Genomic DNA, 20,261 nt, shown 5'->3' on the forward strand with positions numbered 1-20,261 from the left:
AAGAATAAAAATGGAATTTGAATAAGATGATGAGATGCTAATTAATTACAAAAAACCTAAAGCAAATTTTGCAATGCAAAATGTGAAGTTCAATGAAGTGGCTCATACACCCGCCTATGTAGATGTAATTTATCCGAACTTTAACGGATCCCGTCAGAAAGACCCTAGTGTGAAACAACAGCTCGCTTGGAGGTCACACAATCTGACACAACCACTAGTAAAGATAGGCAAACTAAATTTCTTGGCCATCACAATCAGCAGCATGAGCATTTCAGGGTAGAATGGTTTTGGTATAAGTTTTCAGAGGTTGACAACCTCAAGGATCCTGCAGAATAATGATGTAGAAGGGTGGATTGGTAGAACTAAACAATCCAAGAGACCAATACCTACAACAACTAAATTTAGGCCAGTGAAGGCATGGAACAATATTACACAGCCCTAACTAGATATTGTCAATGTTTTCATCATTTGACTGCTCAAGGTTAAAGAGCACAGAAGAGATAAGGAACACAAACTCAATAGTAAAATCGAGACTCCAAATCTATAACAAATTTGTACACCAGTATTAAACAGGGACGAAGGCTAAAAATCCAAATTTCATAACAGAAGAAGCTATCAAACCAAATCAGAACACCATAGAGCATGGAATCGCATAATGGCATTTTACCTAAATCACCAAAGAGAACTCCAAACACTGTTGTCCACCTCTCCTACCGTCATCCCAGTTCCTGTAAGAGGTAACAAAGAACGATGCAAGAAAAGTTATTGAGAAGTAGAAAACATGCATTCTTTCCAAATGACAGCAATCACACTTATCTATTCTAAATTTCATTAGTTCTTTAAATCCACTTTTTGCACAATCTTCGCAAAAGCAATTCCGTTTAGTAGTATGGATTGCAAGAACTTGCAATCTCTAAGAGAACTCTTTGGATAGATCCATAAAAATATTTAACATGAGTATGTTTGTGCAGGTTCTGAAGCTGAGTATCCCACAAATTTGATAATTTTTTGAAATGAGCCACTATTACTTTCCAATCAATACACCGCAGAAACCTGCAATGAAATGCAAGTTATCTAAAGCAGAAAAAAATTCTTGTGGAAGAGCTACCTTAACAATTCAGACAAAATGGGTATTAGCAAAATTCTGATCCAATCGGAATCCAATGCATTAATTACATAGTTACAAGCAAACCATCCAAACAGCCAGATATGTGGTTTTTAATATCCAATCTCAATTGCCAAATTGTTTTTTGAGGCAGGTTATTAAGAGATTTAGTTTTCATCAAATCAGAACCAAGCACATGGATGAACTACTCGTTAACCCCAACCATGAACATTGTTATTTATAAATTAAATGTATTTTGTAGTATTTGGGGTTGATAGGCATGTAGCATCTTACATCCTCCCAAAATCAATAGCGTATTGGTTGCCCACATTTATGTTGACATGTCACAGAAACCAACCAATATCAATGTAGAAACAACCAAAGAAAACCAGGCCCTTATTGGCACAATTTGTGTGGCAAGTGAAGGAATCGGGGATTAAGCTGCACAAAATATGGCAGAATAAAAATACAATGTCCATGTAAGATTTGGGGTTTTGATGAAATAGTTCTTATTGCCAGGAGACGGGACCAAACTGACGTGGAAGTAGCCATTGATGATGTTGAAAATAATTGTTGTTTAATTTGAGCAGCTGCCAAAGAATGTGGGCATACCAGCCAAAAATAAATTACACCCCGGCTTATAGATCTTAGACCACAAGAATGGATCCATTCACTGTTGTGATTGGTGGGGAGGAGTAGAATATTGTTGTATATGTCGAGAGGGCTTCCATTGGTAAAACCTTATTCCGCCTTAGGCATATAGTACACACATTTGTTAGAAGAGTCTCATCCCTTTCGGCGGGGTGGTCTTCTTGGGAAGTTTAGTTGGGAAGACTTTAGAAAATTGCATCCTAAATTGAGCTTGCAGATTGATTAAGGTATGGATAGAGACAATGCTATGAGCCTAGGGCTTGCCATAACACAATTTTTGTAATAATTTGAAGCCTGATTAAAAGGCCAGTCCATCCAAGTAACATGTCAAACTGCGAGGAAGTGGAGGTTCAAGCTGGAAGGAATCACCAAATGTTTTGAATGGCCTGCAGGGGAAGTATAAGTGTGCCACTTATAAACTTGAGGACTTGTTTGATCGCCTATATGTCATAATGCTCCAATTGACAACCACTAAACAAAACACTACAACACGGGAACAATATTTTTTTTTCATTCTTTGACAATCATTAATAACATTTTTGACATTCCTCTTCTAGGGTTGATGAAGTTAATGACACAGGAATTATCTCATCATGCAATCACTAAATTAATGCATTCAAAAGAATAGCTCTGAAAATTTTCTTAAGTCATCCAATGACATTCTAGAATGATTTCATGATAGTAGCACTACCCCTCAACTTCCTATGAATGTAATGGAAGTTTGAACCTCTTTTGTAAGAATATGCCGGTTCAGCATTGTGATAACATTCTTTGAAGGACAAGGATAGTTTTCCATGAGTATCTTTGGGATGTTTCTCTTATCTAGCGATTTAGGACAATTTATCAGATCCTCAAACAAATGAGTAATGGAAATACATGCACTTCCATTTTTATTCTTTCAATCATATTCTAATCAAATCTTTCAAAACCACTCTTGAAAAATAAAATCCTCTTTTCTTTATTCACCATAATAACATTAAATTTCCTATAATAGATTTTGTCATCTCAAAATTGACAATTGCAGAAGCTTCAACTTAAAATTTGGTTGTCTCCCCTCTTAAGCTACAACAAATTTTGTAACATAAAATTCAGTTCGCTGCATCATCATGCACCGGTGTTCCTAGCATAATACCAGGCGTATGCTATGAAACACCATACTTATCAAACATAGATCCCTTATGAAGCATTGGATCACATAAGTAAATTGAGCTCTCTCAACCAAGTATTGGCTTATGGCTTTGGAAAATCAATGTAGGTTCTTTGGCCTACATATTGAAGGCTTGGATGAAGATTGAATGGACAATTTTATTTGGCTTTTTTAAGGAAATGGTATTTGAACTCATAAGAAATTAGAGTGGTGATCTCTTATGAAGCGTTGGAGTTTATGAGTATATCACAACCTATATGGAGAATTAACACACATTCATGTGTTTTGGGGTAGGGTGGTTATTTGAGTATATATCTTATGTTTCTTTTCTCCTCTTGTTTTCTCTTATGTCAACACTCTTCTTAATTTTTATAGATTTGGTTTTGTTGCATTATTATCTTCAACGGTCTAAGGAGGAGTTCATTATATTTTCTTCTACTATCAATAAAGTAAATATCAAATGTCTTACATGAGGAAGTACAAAAAACTTAGATAAGTATTACTTTCAACTAGCCAAAAACTATTGTTATTGACACAAAATTTTCTTGTGCATTAACAAGTTATAAGTTTTTTTAATGTTGTGATGTTGCTATCAGGATTCAACTGTGTAGTTTTTGGTCAAACTCATTGGTCTATGTTTATGAGTAGTGTTTCACAATAACTTCTTTCTCATTAGAATGAATAGAACACTAAATATTCATTGCATCTAGGTTTGCTCACGGAGGTGAAGCGTTGGGCTTTCTCGAGATGTTACCCACCCAAGCACCACTCCAACCCAAATGTTCTTAACCATGGAGTTTTTTAAAGGTTAATTTCATGCTCAAAAATCAAGGCTAAAGCACACAATTTTTTTTAAAAAAGGTAATAACAAGTATCTTATTGAGCTTCACTTTGTTTCGAGAATAGTTTAATATTCTCTACTAAACAGGGTCAACCACGTGAAGGTGGAAGCTCATTTGGCCCCACCCCCCTCCCCCTAACATCACTCTACATTCCCCATTAACATCTAACATTCATTCATTCTTTCAACCATTAATAAAATGTAACATTCAATCAATATCACATGATAACATTCATTAACACATTAGATTCGTTAACATGCAACATTCAGCAATATTCTGCATTAACACATAATTCATGAACATTCATTAGCACATAATTAAATTCATTGAGACATAAAATACAGTCATTATCAATTAAGGTATGTAGTAACAATCATTTCTTTTTTTTCTTTCTATTTCTTTTTTCTATGTAAGCTCTAAGAGGAGCATCAGTGTCATCATCAATTCCCCCCTCATCAGTTGTTTTTTTCTCTGTTCTTGATGATCTCAAATTCCTATGCTGTTGCAAAGGGGGGTCCTCTGCAATAACAAATAAAAGAGTTAAATTAAAAATAATTTATTATAATTGTTACAAGTATTTAATTATTTTAAATAACATAACTGTGTCTCTTTACCTGATCTGACCACATCATTTTGTCTGGACTCAATGTCAACACGGTCATGAACATCGACCCCTCGATCCTCTACAACTGCTATACAAAATGTTACGTTAATCCAAACACCAATTGCAATTACATATAAAAAATTTAATAGCAAATGTATACCTCCACCACTGGGATGCACATCATGCGAACCTTCGACATCCACAGATTGTGTAGAAGGATTGTCAGGCTGCATTCCAACATCCTACGCATTGTTATCATTGCTTGCTTAAAATAGATATACTCACTTTATATTGGAACTTAACATCAAATAGACTAATTGGTAAAGTATTCAATTTGAAATAAATTTCATTTAGCTTATTTACCTGTGGCTCAGATGCGTCAGTATTAGAACCTTCCACACTAATTTCAGCTCATAGCCGTTCAGCCACGGCTCTATAGCCTTGTTGGAAGCCAATTCTCTTATCGTCTTCTGTGAGGCATCTCTTGAACTCTGAGCCCTGCATTTTTGCGTGGTATGGTGAATTTTACTTGCATTGTTTCATCAACCAATGGAGGGTAGTTAAAATATCAATAGCAAATCATCTATATCCATCACAATATAATAGGAGAAAAATTGAGCAGTTTTGATGGAGCAATCTACTATATAAATGTTGTGTGTTTGTATGCTTTGCTTGTACCAACATATTTTCTCCAAATTCTTAAGTTGGGTAAGAGTTAGTTCAGCTCTTTGGAAATAAAAATGGCTGCAAGTGCTGCTGCATTCCCTCATTCTTTCAATCACTGCCTTTATTCTCAACTATTGGAGGAAAATTCAGTCAAGGGTGAGATTTTAAATAATGTCATATTAGTGAATCACAAGTTTTCTTCACTAATCTAGATTGCAGAGTCTTGACTTCAATTGTTGAATTTTTTATATTGAATATGAAAATCCACTACTGTTATTATATTCTATTGACCTATTTATAATTGATGAGCTGAATAAGGGAGTCCTAGCATTTCCCTTCACATTATATAAAAAATTTGATACAATTTTTCATTTACTAATACTTACAACTCTTGCTTGAAGTTTCGAAAAACCACCAGAGCCGAGCTTGTGTGTCCCGTGCTTTTCTAGTCTTGCCTTTGTTGCCTTTGATGTGTCAGGCAATCTATGAAAAGTTTGAAATATGTTAGATAGTATAAATATGGAGGTTAATTAGTACATAATTAGATTCTCAACAGTATCACATACCTTGCTGTACTCTCCACTGGTGTAGTATTATTTTTCTTGTCAGCTTTATACTTTCCATCCAAAATCAGAGCCTGCCACTCAGCCTCAGGAACATACGGCGGACGCTCGTACCTGGGGTTATCCCATAAATTTTTTCTGTACTGGTCCATAATATACTTCAAACATAAACCAGCTTTTTCAAGGAGCTTGTTTCTCTCAAATGCACGAGGTCCAAAGAGTTGGGTCATGCTCTCTATAAGATCATCCTTCAATGGTTTGCGTTGGTGATTCCACCTTTTAAGTAAAAAAAAACATGTTAGACTCATAAATGAAGTGAAGCTACCTTTAATATAGTTCAAGAAATGGACGAAAAGGAAAACTATTATAGCAATGATATGAAATCAAAATAGTGGTTTGGGGTTTTAGTTAGGATATGATGTTCCACCAGGTACGCATGGTGGGCCCAAATATTCACAAACACTCATCACTAAGTTTTCTCCAAAAAAGATCATTCCCTACAAAACAATCATGGGATCATTAGTCGATGAAGAGTGATCAAAAACTAAATTACTATTATATCACTATAGAATAATAATAACTTTAAAGTACCTGGAACTTTGGCCACTTTTAATGGAATGCCTTCATCGTCACTGACGATCAATGTGACATCATTCACCGTTCTCGTACTAGGAACATAGGAACATCCAGGAAATGATGTTGCAGGTCCTATTGCAAAAAGTTTCATAAGTTTCATAAGTCTTTGTCACGATCGAAGTATAAAAGAAAAAATGATAATTGATGTTATAAAGTTGTAAAAAAGAAACTGTTTGTTGCTGTCATAAGAGAGAAAAAGAGGGATTTGTGTACCAGCAGATGGTGCAACCGTTGATGCATGTACGTTGCGTGTTGCTAACTCAGCAGTCGAAAAGAGATTTGTGGTTGTCCTGGATGGAGGCGGCGTCATTGTAGGATTCAATTGATGTGAAGCTGAAGAATAAAATTGTTAGAGCATGCATAAATATAGAATGCGTGGACTAGCATGGACAAGATTGTTAGAGCATTAAAAAAAAGGATTGTTCGAGTATGTATTGTCAATGATTATGATCATTCCTATATATTTAGTGGAAAATAGAAGTGGGGAATGAAACATGTGATCTACCTAAACCACCTGCAACACCCTCATCATGGGAACGGGGCTCGAAATCAAGCAAAAAACATTGTAAAGACAACGCATCCATATTTTAATTAATGCCATAAAAGAGCATAACATAAAAACCATTATTGAACTCTTGTTATAATTAAAAATTTCATTAATACTTACTTTTAAGGACTCAGAGGTGTGCAACAATTCAGATGCCCTATCTTTTATTTGTTGAGTCATAGGCGTTATGGTTGCCAAACGTAGAATTTCTTTGCTAATTTTCTTTAAATTACTTTTAATCAAACCGATCAGGTCATCGGTCTCTGCTAAATCGATATAGAAAGGGTCCTCCTCAGGGGGGGCCTGCTGAGGGACTGCAGGTTCCTTTCCCTCCCTCCGACCACTAGCCCTTTGTGACAACAATAGTATTAGTATTATCAAAATTATTCCAAAACAATAAAGAAAACAACATTAAAAAAATAACATTTTGCTTCTATCTAGTTTACACAATTACAAATGAGTTTTACCTGCTCATGTGTAGATGAGCCGGGAGCATCGTCAGCATCCCCTCTGGGCGGTTGCTCCATATTGTGCCCCTGTGTCAAAGATGAAGTATAAAAATGTTAGCCAAAAATTTATTGACTAAATGGTATGTTGGAGTCATTGATTAGAAGTTGGTTTAATAGTATGTACCACCCCCATGATAGTACCCTCGTTTATATCTATGCGGTTCAAATTGTAATCAATAAGAAGCTCTTCCCCTGCACGTATTGATTTTATCGCACAGATGAATACACGATTTCCCTCGCGCGCCTCAAATATGCAATTGGGTTGCTTTATAGTTGACCTAGGTTGTGTACTATTTATAAAACCTGCAATATTCCCTGTTGCTTTTGGCCTTCCATCAATGTATATAGCCACACTTTGATTATTGTCTTGCTATTGTATATAATTTGCCGAGAGGGCATACCTACGGATACTTTTTTTATATTTAACAATATGCATCCAACTTTTGTAATCGTAACATGGTCCAACATACTCCATCAATTCAGAAACTTTGTTGTAAGAAACCTTTATGTCGTCCATAGAAAATAGGCCCAAACCATGTAGTGATGATGGTGCTATGCGATATATCCTCTCATTAACACAAAAATCAGTGTTTATTGGAAGAAGTTCCTTGGGTACCCAATGTTTCTGTAGATGTTGGTACCTCAAGGGCACCTCGATGTCGCCTTCCATCTCATCATCATAAGAACATGACCCCCCTTGAGCAAGGAAAAATTTCATGCATTTATTGAATTTCCTTCTAGTCCTTTGACCTCTAGTTAATCTCCCTGTTCTAGATAAACTGCATGTCTCACTTTCCTCTTCTATTCCTATATTTCCCTCACTCGAGGAAGACACTTCTGACAAATACCTATTCATTGGTACCTGCAAATGGGAGAGATCTTAGAAGACATCAATCTTACTATTGATAAGTGTATTAAATAGACTGTCTATAAAGAGTATTGACTTATACCTGTCGATCCATGAGACTGTGCGGGATGCTCCTGAAAGGGGTTCAATTTCCTGCAAATGTAATTCAATTATCGTGAGCATAATCACATCATAATCATAATCACATCCATCATTATCATCACATAAAAATTAAAAACATTAAAAGGTACACAATAAAACACTTAAATCAGGCTCACATTATAAGCCTACTAGGGAAGTAGGCCTAGTGAAGGGCTAAAACTGGGTTTTTGTATCAGCTGATGAGTTGAGGGCTTAGTCACCTTGGGGACATGCTATTTGAAGTTTTTTGATGGGTGTGGAGGTGGAGGAAACACCTAGACTAAAGCCACTTGCATAACATTTTGAAATTCAGTTAGATATTTTATATTAATTAAGATAACTGTAATTTCTTCCAAAACCCATTATAATAATTTTAAAATGGATTACTGGTTTCTTTTTACTTACCGTGTAAATCCCGTAGATCCAAATACATGTACTGAAATAAGTTTTCTAGTTTTAGTCTGTAAGTCAACATACTGATACAATGTTATTCCTATTCTAAAATGAAATGTTAGAGATACTTGAATTATTAACCAACAAATTGGGTAAGCACTTATATTATGTTTTCCCTATGAATTTTATTCTAGGTACAACTCCCTTTTATAGATATTTAATGAATTCCCTTTTCTTAACTAAACACTTACAAATACTTTTGACTTGAAAGAAAATAAGGCTCAATACATTCACGCATCAATATGTGTTTTAAATAGTTTTATTTAATTAATTTAGATTAGGGTAAAAGCATAGATTTGTGTCACCATTTGTGATACAAAAACCTATTTTGGTCAAATCTCATTTCTCTATCAAAACTCAATTTTAAAAAAAAACTAAAAATACCCTTTTATAGATTTCAGATTCAATATCATCATTATATAATTTTTTGAGTGTTTTGATTAGTTATAATATGCTATAATCTAAAAATATTATAAGTCGATATTTCAACATTTTAGAAGATGCTCTCTCAAAAAATGAAAAAAAATAGTAAATCATATCAAAAAAATTTTAAAAAAAAATTTATCACTAGAGGAGATAATCCTCTTCATGAATATGTAATTTTTTTTCAAGAAGGTATAGATTTGATAGGGAAGTTTTGACGGGAGGAAAAAACTGATGGATTCTGACAAGGTCGAACTTGAGTACTTATAACAAAGAAAATATACATCAAAAATAATTATTTCTTTTTTTGTGCACTAGCTATACATGTCATCTATAAAATATTTTCAAATCATAACAAAAAAAGATGATTTGCACATACTTGTTTGACGGGAACTACATCCTATATTTTTTATAGTTAAAAAAGGGACTTCAAAATAAAATAAAATGAATAAATTCTTAGTCAAAAAAATAATAAAAATTATAGGCATAAAATTCATACAATTCTACACATTTCATCAGTTTACATCATCTTCATATTTTAAACGCAAATACCATTTTTTTTTTCATTAATGTTGAACTGTCACATTCTGATATCACTTTTCTTTATAAAAGGTGACACAGGTTTATGCTTTTACCCATTAATAGTTAATTTAGATTAGTAGTATTCTATTTGTAGTTGAAACTTGTAGCTTTTAAATAGATAATGAATAAACTATGTAACCATATATATAAGACAAATATATTTCTATCAAGAAATGAATATTAAATAGATTAAGGATTGATGGCATACCTCTAAATTCCATCATCATCATCCTCGTCGTCATCATCATCATCATCATCATCATCCTCGTCATCATCATCGTCGTCGTCATCATCCTCCTCCTCGCCATCATCGTCGTCGTCATCGTCATCATCAACATCATCATCAACATCAACATCATCTTCATCATCATCATCAATAGCAGCATCATCGTCATCATCATCTTCTTCTTCTTCATGAAAATTTGTGTCAGGAACATCATCCAATAACTGTCGATCGTGATCACCATCTACATCATCTTCTACTTCTTCGGTATCTTCTTCTTCCATCGCATTATAATTTATTGGCCTTCCTCTCAGTTCATGTCTAACAACAAATGACCAACCCAGTTTATGTGGAACCTCTGAGTAAAATACCTGCTCACATTGGCTTGGAAGAACATAAGGCTCATCCCCAACTGGCTCAAACGACCTTGTATTAACCATTGTAAATCCATTATCATGTTCAATAACAGTTCTATCAGGATCATTTGGATTAAGTCGTAGCCTGTACCATTTGACAACGAAGAGTACTAATTTGAAGGAACTAAAGTCACACTCAATTATCTCATCCAGAATGCCATAGTATCGATTTTCAGACTCTTGAGGATGTAAGTCGTTTCTAGATGAAATATTACTCACTTGAAAGATTGTAGTTATTCCTGAATCACAAGTTTTCTTCGTGTCATCCAACACTTTGACGCAAAATTTTTGACCATTACAGAACATAGCCTTGTGGTGTTCAACCTGCAATAATATGTGAAACATATCAAAATTATTGTATCGTGAGTTGATAAACATACGGGTGATTAATAAATTTGTACGTACCTAGAAATCTCTTGAACCACGTGCTAAATCTATTTCCCTTTTCTTAATATTGGAATCTCCATTATGATGAGCTTCTTTAACCAATGAAGATACACCTTCCCATGTTAATGTGTGACCAAAATGTTGACATCGTTCAATCCATACCGTCATCCAATCAAGATTGTTTGCAATATACAAATGTAGTGCATCCCACTCTCGAGCACCTATACAAAAAAAAAAAGACAACTTACAACTGATTCATTTTGAAGATTAAGAAATAATTTATTACAATAACATCTTATAATTTATTACCTCTCACTTTCCTCAATGTACCTTTCCCCATCAAGTACTCCCCTTCTAATTTTTTAAAAGGATTGAGATCCCAAATGCGATCTACATGGATATTTGATGCAAACTTAGGAAGATATTCAATTGTTAATATAAGTTGTTACTATAAACAATATTAGTGGTACATTATTCACCCTTGTGTAACTATAAAGACATATATGACATACCTTAACATACGTGACATTGTTATGTTGGATAAACCATTCATAACCTTCAAGTTCAACAACAACAATACAACAGAGAGAAGAGTTGTTTGGGAGTCTTTGTATAGGGGCTCGTATGCCTTCTGAAGTAGAGGTACATTGAGGCTATCATCATCATCATGATCAGATACGCTTGGACTAGATGTGTCATGGATCAATGTACTTATACCATCCTCTTCAATTGTGTTTTCTGGCGCATGATCGTCATCTTCCATGGGATCATTATCTTCACCTTGGATATTTGCACCTCCATGTTCCTTCACTTCGAAAACCATATTCTTCGGATTGTTGTGGTTCATATCATGTACTTCCCTGGGAAGATCAACCTATATAAAATTGATTAACATAAATAAACCATGATCATCAACTCATCATCAAGTGATTTCATATGTATATAAATTGTTAAAATGATATAATGAACGACTTACCGGTGGATGATAGTCATGCCCCCCTTCAATGTGACCATTCTCCCTACAATGTCTCTTAACTGTTTTGATTAGCAGTCTTCTACGGTTTAAGCCCTTACAAATATTGCAAGGACAATAACATTTTCCATCACCTTTTCTTTTCAAGTTAGACCACAATCTAGCGATTGTCTCCCTGTTTTGTTCTTTACTTATATTATTTGACATGATCGTTCTTTGCAGGAAGAAAAAATCGGGCTATGAAAACTTCAGTCTACAACTTTCACAAACTAAGCAAAACTGTCGAAAGTACACAAATCTTCTTAGACCTAGCTAAATACTTTAATATTTTAAAAATACTTTCTTTGACTTTATTCCTAAGATTATTTGTAAAACTTTGACCAACGGCCTGAAGGTCTTATTTCAAGAGACCTTACAACATTAAGCCATTAAAAGCAATTTCAAAACATATAAGCTAAAAGTCTAGTTAAAATATACATTAGAATAAAAAAAAAATAATTTTCATACCTGAGCGCGCGGCTATAACTCGTGCAACGACCTTCTTGCTTAGCTATAGAAGCTCTCCAACAATCAAATTATACAAACTACAAGGCCTAACAAAAATTTGAAAACATATAAGCTACAAGTCTAGTTAAAATATACATTAGATTAGATTCAACAATAGCAAGCAATGTTATTCAAAATTAGATTCAACAAACCTTAGCAGTGTAAATAGCCATCTCCTCTAAACTGGACTCCAGACACGAGGGGGCATTCACATACTCTTCCCCTAAAGGTATCCTGAAGAACAAAAGCCACTATTCTTGAGTTTGTGAATTGCACCTCGAGATGAATGAAGCTTAAAGGGAATGAAAATTGTTTTCATACATTTAAATCAGGATGTAATATTTATTCATAAGTATATACCTTGCAAGCACTTAAAATTGTTGTTATATGTGTTGCGGGAAAAGAAGAAGTTTATACTTATGTGTATAGATGCACTTCCTGTATGCGATCCAAAGCTCGAATGTTATCAAGTGTGTCCAATGATGGGGAGAGACCTCTATGCAAGCAGAATATCTGCAATGAAACAAAAGAAAAGAAAATTTTCTTATAGTAAGAACAAGTTTGTTGTGCTGCACAGGGTACCAACAAAATAGTGTATAATATCTTTTTCTTTACCTGGCTTTCAATTCAGCATGAGAGCCTTTAATAGAAAAGTCAAGTTGATAACATATTTAACAAGAGTTGTAGGGCAACATAGTTCCTGCGTAAGTCCAAGAAAATGTGTGAGGATTGACATAGATTTGCGTAAGTCCAAGAAGATGTGTGAGCATTGACATAGATTTTGTGAACATTTTCTATGTAATGAAGATTTTACTGCAAATGGAATGAACCTAGGGGTCGATTGGTAAACTGATTATTTGTATCAAATGGTGTAAAATTGAAACTAAAACCATTTCAACTGGCCACGCCACTCATGGACTGTTCCTCCATATGTTATAATACTTTCATCATATATCACAAATATGAAATAGAATATGTAGCACACTGAAATAAAGCATTAAAAGATAGTGTCTAAATGTAATTAAATATATGGAACTAGTTATAAGAATTTGTACAAATCAATCAGAATGGGTTGAAATCAGTGCATCTTACTTCAACATTTCATGTAACACAGCCAAATCCAAAAGAAATCTCATAGAAAAAATACCTAAGATTTATAACCTTTATCTTCCAATATCCAATGGCTCCTTATAGGTGTTAATACAAAGAAGCCAACTATCAAAAACTGTGGCAGTGATAAACATTTTGAAAAATAAAATTGTATTAGGTATAAATAAAAAACAGTGAAGAATGGTGTAGACTTGTAGCCAGAAGATAACACAGTGAAAATTGATGAGCTCTTTGTTATCACCCACCTCAAAGAAACGTGCATATCAACTCCAAGTGTCAAATGTCAGTTGTAAGTGCAACAATGCAAGTTTTCATCTATGTAACTTGTTTTTCTGCTACAGTCAATGTTGATACATCCTGCTTTAACATAAATAGATTAGTCACCAAAAAAATTATCAAGAGACCCTATGGTCATCGTCATGATTATTTGCTAAGCCAATTTCAACATCAAAGCCTCTAATATGAATATAGAGGATCATAACTAGATCCCATATGATTGTCATAGAGTGAGATCTGAAACATTGTGATTCAAAAAACATATACAATCTCTTCTAGAAACAACATCAAGTAAAATCTTGGATAGCAGAAAAATTGTTATGTATAACAGAAAGTTATTTTTAAATAAACTTAAGCAATTTTTAATTTACCAAAGTTTTTGCTAAGCCCACATTTGCCAACTGTGTAAGGAACTTCATATGATGCTGCGAGGAATGTGTTGATGAAGCCAAAAAATGCAATTTTTTGATGAATCACTAATTGCCAACGTTCATGATTATGTAATTGTGAAGGACATGTCTGAATTGTATCTACTCTGATTTACAATCAATTTTCATCCTATCACTGTGAAAAACGGTAGTGTGATGTTGCTTGTATTAAAAAAGGGATGTTGCTTGTCAATCTTACTGAGGGTAATAACCCCAAATCCCTATAAGGGACATTTCCTCTTGAACCTTTTAGGTGCTCCATCCCTAAACCTATGCCAACGATTGTCCCCAAATCAACCCTTGCTAACCACCATCCCCAAATCAAGATCCTAGGTCCCACCCTTCCCAAGACTCTAAAGGAACATAGAATTTTTTGCAGCTTTGTACTTAGTTTTTAGGTTGACTTCATACAAAGGAAATTGTAATTGAAAACTATCAACAATTAGTTATCATTTATGTAGTGTGTAGTATGTATTGTGCAATACAATTTAATCAAATACAATATGAACATAAATAAGAAAAAATGTATCTCATAGTTTATGGAATAAGCTTTCATTTTATTTTATTTTTGTATCTCTATTCTATAAAACCATGTTTTGTTAATTTTTTCATCTTTATTTTACGTGTGTTGAAAATATTATTTTTTCTTGATTGATTCGTGATAGTTCGATAATTTCTGAATCTTTTGGTTTGCCTTTTTTTTACTAAGAAGATTTTTACTACTATGGTAGATAGTAGGAAACCACTGCAAACTTTCATTTACATAAAATATAATGCCATGATCAATAATGTTACAGGCTCTTTTAAAAAGAGAGAATTAAAATTAACTCTTGAAATGAGCTGGCCTATTACAATTAACTTTATCAATGTGCTGGACTATTAAAATTTTGATTGGAATTACACGATATAACAATGCACTTGCAGTCTGGTCTATTGCAAATTGACCACTATTTCCAAAAGAATATGTTGCATTTTATTCCATTACACAGAATATGATACTGCAAGCCTGCATTCCCTTCCAAAAACCGCACTGTATTATGGTTATGGCACACAACTCAGGAATTTGACTTCAATTCTTTTGGCATCTTTTCTGCTCTTGTAGAAAAAAATGATATTGCAAATATATAACCATGCAGCTCAAGACAAAATTGTAAACCTGCTATATTATAAAACCCATTGCAACCATACAAACTCAACAAGAGAATCATCCATAGGACAATGCAGGGCTTTTGTGCCTCCTACCAACATTCCTCAGGGTGAACTAAAGCAATAACCAATTCAGATCACCTTGGAAAAAGAAACGACTAGGTTACCCCCAAATTTTCTCAACAATTGGGTTGCTGCCATCAAGCAAACCCATAGTTAAAGAAAGTGGTTAGACCAACCATCGACCAGAAAGCATACAACAACACCATCAACGACTACCCAAAAATTAGATCCTATATGGACAAACAGACATCATCCATCTATCTACAAAAAGATGCTATAGATGAGACAGTTTAAGTCAGATATAAAGAGGAAATGTTCCACTTGGAGCCAAATTGAGGGCCAAGTAATATTTACACATCAAAAAACTAGATACAAAACATATATAAACAAGTGCCATGTTGAAATATCTATATTTCTCAACCCATGTAGTGAACATCACTCATTTCTCCTTTCAGGCTTTTTGTCAACCAAATGGCTATTTCTCTTGGGGAGACTTTACCACGTCCAAAAGGCCTCAAAACTATGCCAAGTTCTTCTAGTCTCTGCTGTTGGAGTAATTGTGCACTAAGCTCTAGCAAGCCTTCAAGAGCTTTTGCTCTTTGTTGATATGATTTAAGAACTATTCCTCCTTTTACTCATTTTTGAGAATAATCAGAATCTCTGTTGGAGGTTAAGGTTGTCTTAAGGTGCTGATCTGCAATATGATGGCCAGTAACAGTTGTCCCCATGGGAACTGACAGGACATCTAGATCATTATTGTCTGCATCTAAAAATGAATTCACACCTGTTCTTCCTTGCAGCAAGCTGCTCACAGTTCCTCTCTCTGACTCAGCTTGATTTGTACCAACTCAAAAAGCACTATGTCTAATTACATGAATAACATCATTGAAGGCTGGTTTCACATGAACAGAAGCAGGAGCTTTTGCATTGATCTGGATCGTGCACTTCTCCTGTGTTCTGTCATAGTTTGCATCATCCCTATCTGAACCTGAGCTTGATGAGGTGGACCTTTCTAAACACAATCCATATGGGCTACTCTTTGCTCTCAAATGACAACTTTCTTCTCCAAGAATGTCTAAGCAAGTACCCTTAACATGTTGTTTTGCAGCGGGCAAAAAATTTTCAGAAGGGGCTATGGAGAACTCCGCAATTCGATCAAGTCTAGGTGCATTAACTGATACATCAGGAGACTGCATAGCTCGAAGCCCTGAATATTTTTTTCTGTCAGAATACCACAAAGTGGCAGCATTAGAAACATAAGGTGACTCAGTAGTTGCATCTTTTGGAGTAAGGTTTGATCTCTCAGTGAGTGCTTCAATTCTTCCAAATGAAGATGCTGATGAGCGTGAAGTTAAAGAAGATTTTCGTGGCCTAGGTGTTACACATTCATTGTTAACAACTTTTACTTTAGGTGTTCCATTCTAAGGACTGTTAGTAATTAATGTAGGCCGTGAAACTGATGGCTTTGTTGGTAGGGGCAGGGAGGCCCTACGACTAGAAATACCTGGAGTTGAACCTGGTATACAAGATGGATGTTGAGATTGTTTTGTGTGTGAATATTTTCCATTGGAGATGCCAATTCTATATGTAACATGTTCTCTAGCCTGGTAGATTAGCGCTAGGCCCCAACTGTTACACGTCGGGCAAAACTATTACACGTCAAGGCGGTTCAGGGGCTTGGTGGGAGGGCCTGCCTGTAGGTAGATTAGTGCTTGGTGGCCCTCTCATAAAAAATTTGGTGCAGAGATATATGGCTCTACGGGGTGGGGGGAGCCGGTGCAGAGGAAGATTAGTCAAGGTAGGTAGCGGAAAGAAACAAAGAAAGTTATGGCATTGCAATGGATAGAATGAAAGAAAGCTAGGCCGGTCCAAAGAATTTGGTAGGAATGGAACGTAGGAATGGCCTGACCCACGGAAGATTTCTTTTTACCCCCCTCCTCATGAACGCCCTAACTTCTTCTTGCCTCCCACTGGGTAAACTAATCAACAATTCATTTTCACAGTGGACCTTACCTGGGGGTTCAAGATGTACAGTGGTTCAACTAATCTAGCTCGAGCATGCTTTCTGGCTGTTTACCTTCCAGAACACCCCGGCTGTGGCATTTAGTTTAGTCAGTTAGTTAGTTAGTTATCGGCTGGGGCTTTGGCTAGGAGGAATAAGTTGCTGGGTGGGACCACAACGTGCCAGGCCTCCCCGGGCCGGAAAGAAGGAACTTAAAGGTCCAACTGCACTGTCAACTAAGTACAGGAATGCAAGTTCTCCATAGGGTAGCTATCAAATTTATGACTCAAGTTAACATTACAGTTAAGATAACAAAAGAAAATTGTAGAAATAATAAGAATTTGGAACTTACAGATTGCCTGCCTTGAGTAAGATGTGCCTTCTTTACAGAATCTATTTTTACTTTGGGAGTGGGAAAAACTCGATAAGGGGTCTGAGGGCTTCCCACTCCAATAATCTCTTTTGCAAGTCACTTTGTTGCATTTGCAGGAGAGCTTTTCTTATGAACCATGGGGTGCTTTACTTCTTTATTTCTATCTACAAGACTTTCTGAATTTTCTGCAAGAAAAATATGGCCACAATGCCTATCCAATGGAACATCCTCTAAACACAAATTTGATTCCTCTGGTTCTTGCACAGCTAAATATTTATTTAAAAAAACCTTCTTGGAAGATTTTGGTAATTCCTTTCCTGTGTATGACCATGTACCTTCACTTCCAATGTTATGCGAAGGCTATCCTGCAATGCACCTTTCCTTTCAGAAGAACCTTGTGTCACGCGATTTCATTCAAATGAGGGTTTTTGGCTTTTTTTTTTTTCTGTTATATCTCGCTGGCATCGCAATTGCGATGACATCGGGCTAAAATTGAAAAAAAAAAGCCAAAACCACATTACCTTTTCTTGCCGTCGCAAATTGACCCCTAATGTATTAGTGAGAGCACCTAAGCTGATGGATCTGGGTGAGTGATGCGTCTAGCAAGCTGAACTAAGAAGGATAATACTTTGGTGATAAGAGATCTAGCTAAAGGATGCATTGGAATAGCTAAGCAAGATGTGCGATGTGTGCAAGATGCTGATCAAGGAGGAACTGACACAAAAGCTGGATAGATACAATGGTACTAAGCTAAAGAGGATGTACAAGCTGACGGACCAAGATATTTACAAGCTGAAGCTGACCAAGATAGTTACAAGTAGGCAAAAGCTTAGGATTATAGGATAGCGGGATGGTTTGATGTTGTGCAAGATGCGAAAGCTAAGGGTGGGGTGATAGTGAAAGATATGGATTTGGCAAGATGCATCCAATAATGATGAGAGATTTTGTGACCAAGGATAGCTAGAGGAGCAGGATGAGATGGCTGGATAGGATGGTAGATAGCTAGGATTATGATGGGTATAAAGAGATGACATTGGGTTTGCATGAGGATAGCCTAGAGCTAGATACCAATGACAAGAGAGGATGGACAAGACAAGATCTCCAAGGAATATAGTGCCCCCAATTAGAAGATAACATGCAGAAGGAGGTCTTATGATGGATGTGATAGGATTGAAGCTAGGATGGAAAAAGCTGAAGGGGCTAGGGAGATGGATGATAGCTGGGATGGTTGGCTGATGCTGCAGGAGATAAGTGGATGGTGTGAGATGGAAGATGGAGGGTGGAGGATAGGTGGATAGATTGGAAGATGGAGTTGGATGTCGGGATTACGCATGACACTTGTTTGCCAAGTTTTCATCATGGTACTTGTCCAAGGCGCTTGAATTGCCAAGTTTTCACCAGTGGACGCTTTATTTTTCTTTATTATTATTATTTTTTTGACTTTTTGACTTTGGACTTAGCTGGAATGATTTTGGCTTTCTTCAGCTATTTTGACTTTTTTGGGATTTTTCACTAGCTGTTGGAATGTTCAATTTTGTTGCTAGCTGTTGGTACAATGGATGTGTGATTTATGCAATAGATTGGATTAGATGGGATTGATGGTAGGAGATGGAGGGATGAAAAGGTTGGAAAGGAGCATGAGATGGGGATGCTTGCAAGAGCAAAATTGGCACATCTTGGGATGGGTGTGAAAAGAGCATATGGGTGATAGATGGTAGATGCAGGCGTGATGGAGGATTTGTGGAAGTGTGCTTGGGGATATAGGCACCCAAGATGGAGTTAGGAGATGGGGGACATGAGTCACTGGATGGAGGATTAGCAATGGTGGATGCCATTATGCATTGGGTTTCAACTTTTTTCTTTGGGATCCACATGGTTTTGGATTTTATTTTCATAGGCTTTTGCATTATTTTGCATTCTTTGATTGGATTTTTCCTTTTTGGAGTATGTCTTTTAGAATAGACATATGATTGCCTAGGATGTGGATTTTTAGCTTTATGCATTTTGAAGTTGTCATTTACATTGATGTGGTAAGCTTTGGGAAGATGGTTAGGAGAAGCTTTGTGAGATGGAGAGGATATGGGAGAGCATGTAGGGGGATGATGATGGATGATAGGTAGAGAGATGTACCTTTGTTGATCCTGAATAGGAATGAAAGGAGTGGGATTTTTATGCTAAATGATAGGAGGATGGTTGATGGTAGATTTTGGTACATAGGGATCCAAAATGGATTTAGCGGATGAAGGGGGGATATTGTAGGTTGTTTTCGGTTGCAAAGATGGTGGAGGGGAGATGACATAAGATTTCTTGAAGGAATGATGGGAGGATGGCATGGTGGGCCTGGAGATAGGCTTGGTTTGGGGATGGCGTGTACCAACACTTTTAGATGGTGAGCCTTTGGATACATATCCAAGACCATGAAATCCTAGATTCTTTTGTGCAATAATAGGCTTCATGATTCCTTGCTCTTGTGGTCCTAAACCTTGACCTTGATAATGCCATCGATTGAGCATTTGAACTAGGTGAGGAAACTTTTCGCTTGTAGAAAATGGTAGAAGTTCTTTATTAGATGTACTGCAATGGGGAGATACTATTCTTCATT

The 20,261-nt window shown here is 35.8% G+C and overlaps 1 pseudogene; it reads right to left on the reverse strand.

Annotated features, from left to right (window-relative positions):
- Positions 1-20,261, reverse strand: part of LOC149565920 (putative disease resistance protein At1g61300) — a 63,748-nt pseudogene that overhangs the window by 20,229 nt on the left and 23,258 nt on the right.

This window comes from Cupressus sempervirens, chromosome 3, assembly GCF_028749045.1.
Source record: "Cupressus sempervirens isolate cs-2001-9-10 chromosome 3, ASM2874904v1, whole genome shotgun sequence".
In the NCBI taxonomy this organism is placed as follows: domain Eukaryota; kingdom Viridiplantae; phylum Streptophyta; class Pinopsida; order Cupressales; family Cupressaceae; genus Cupressus; species Cupressus sempervirens.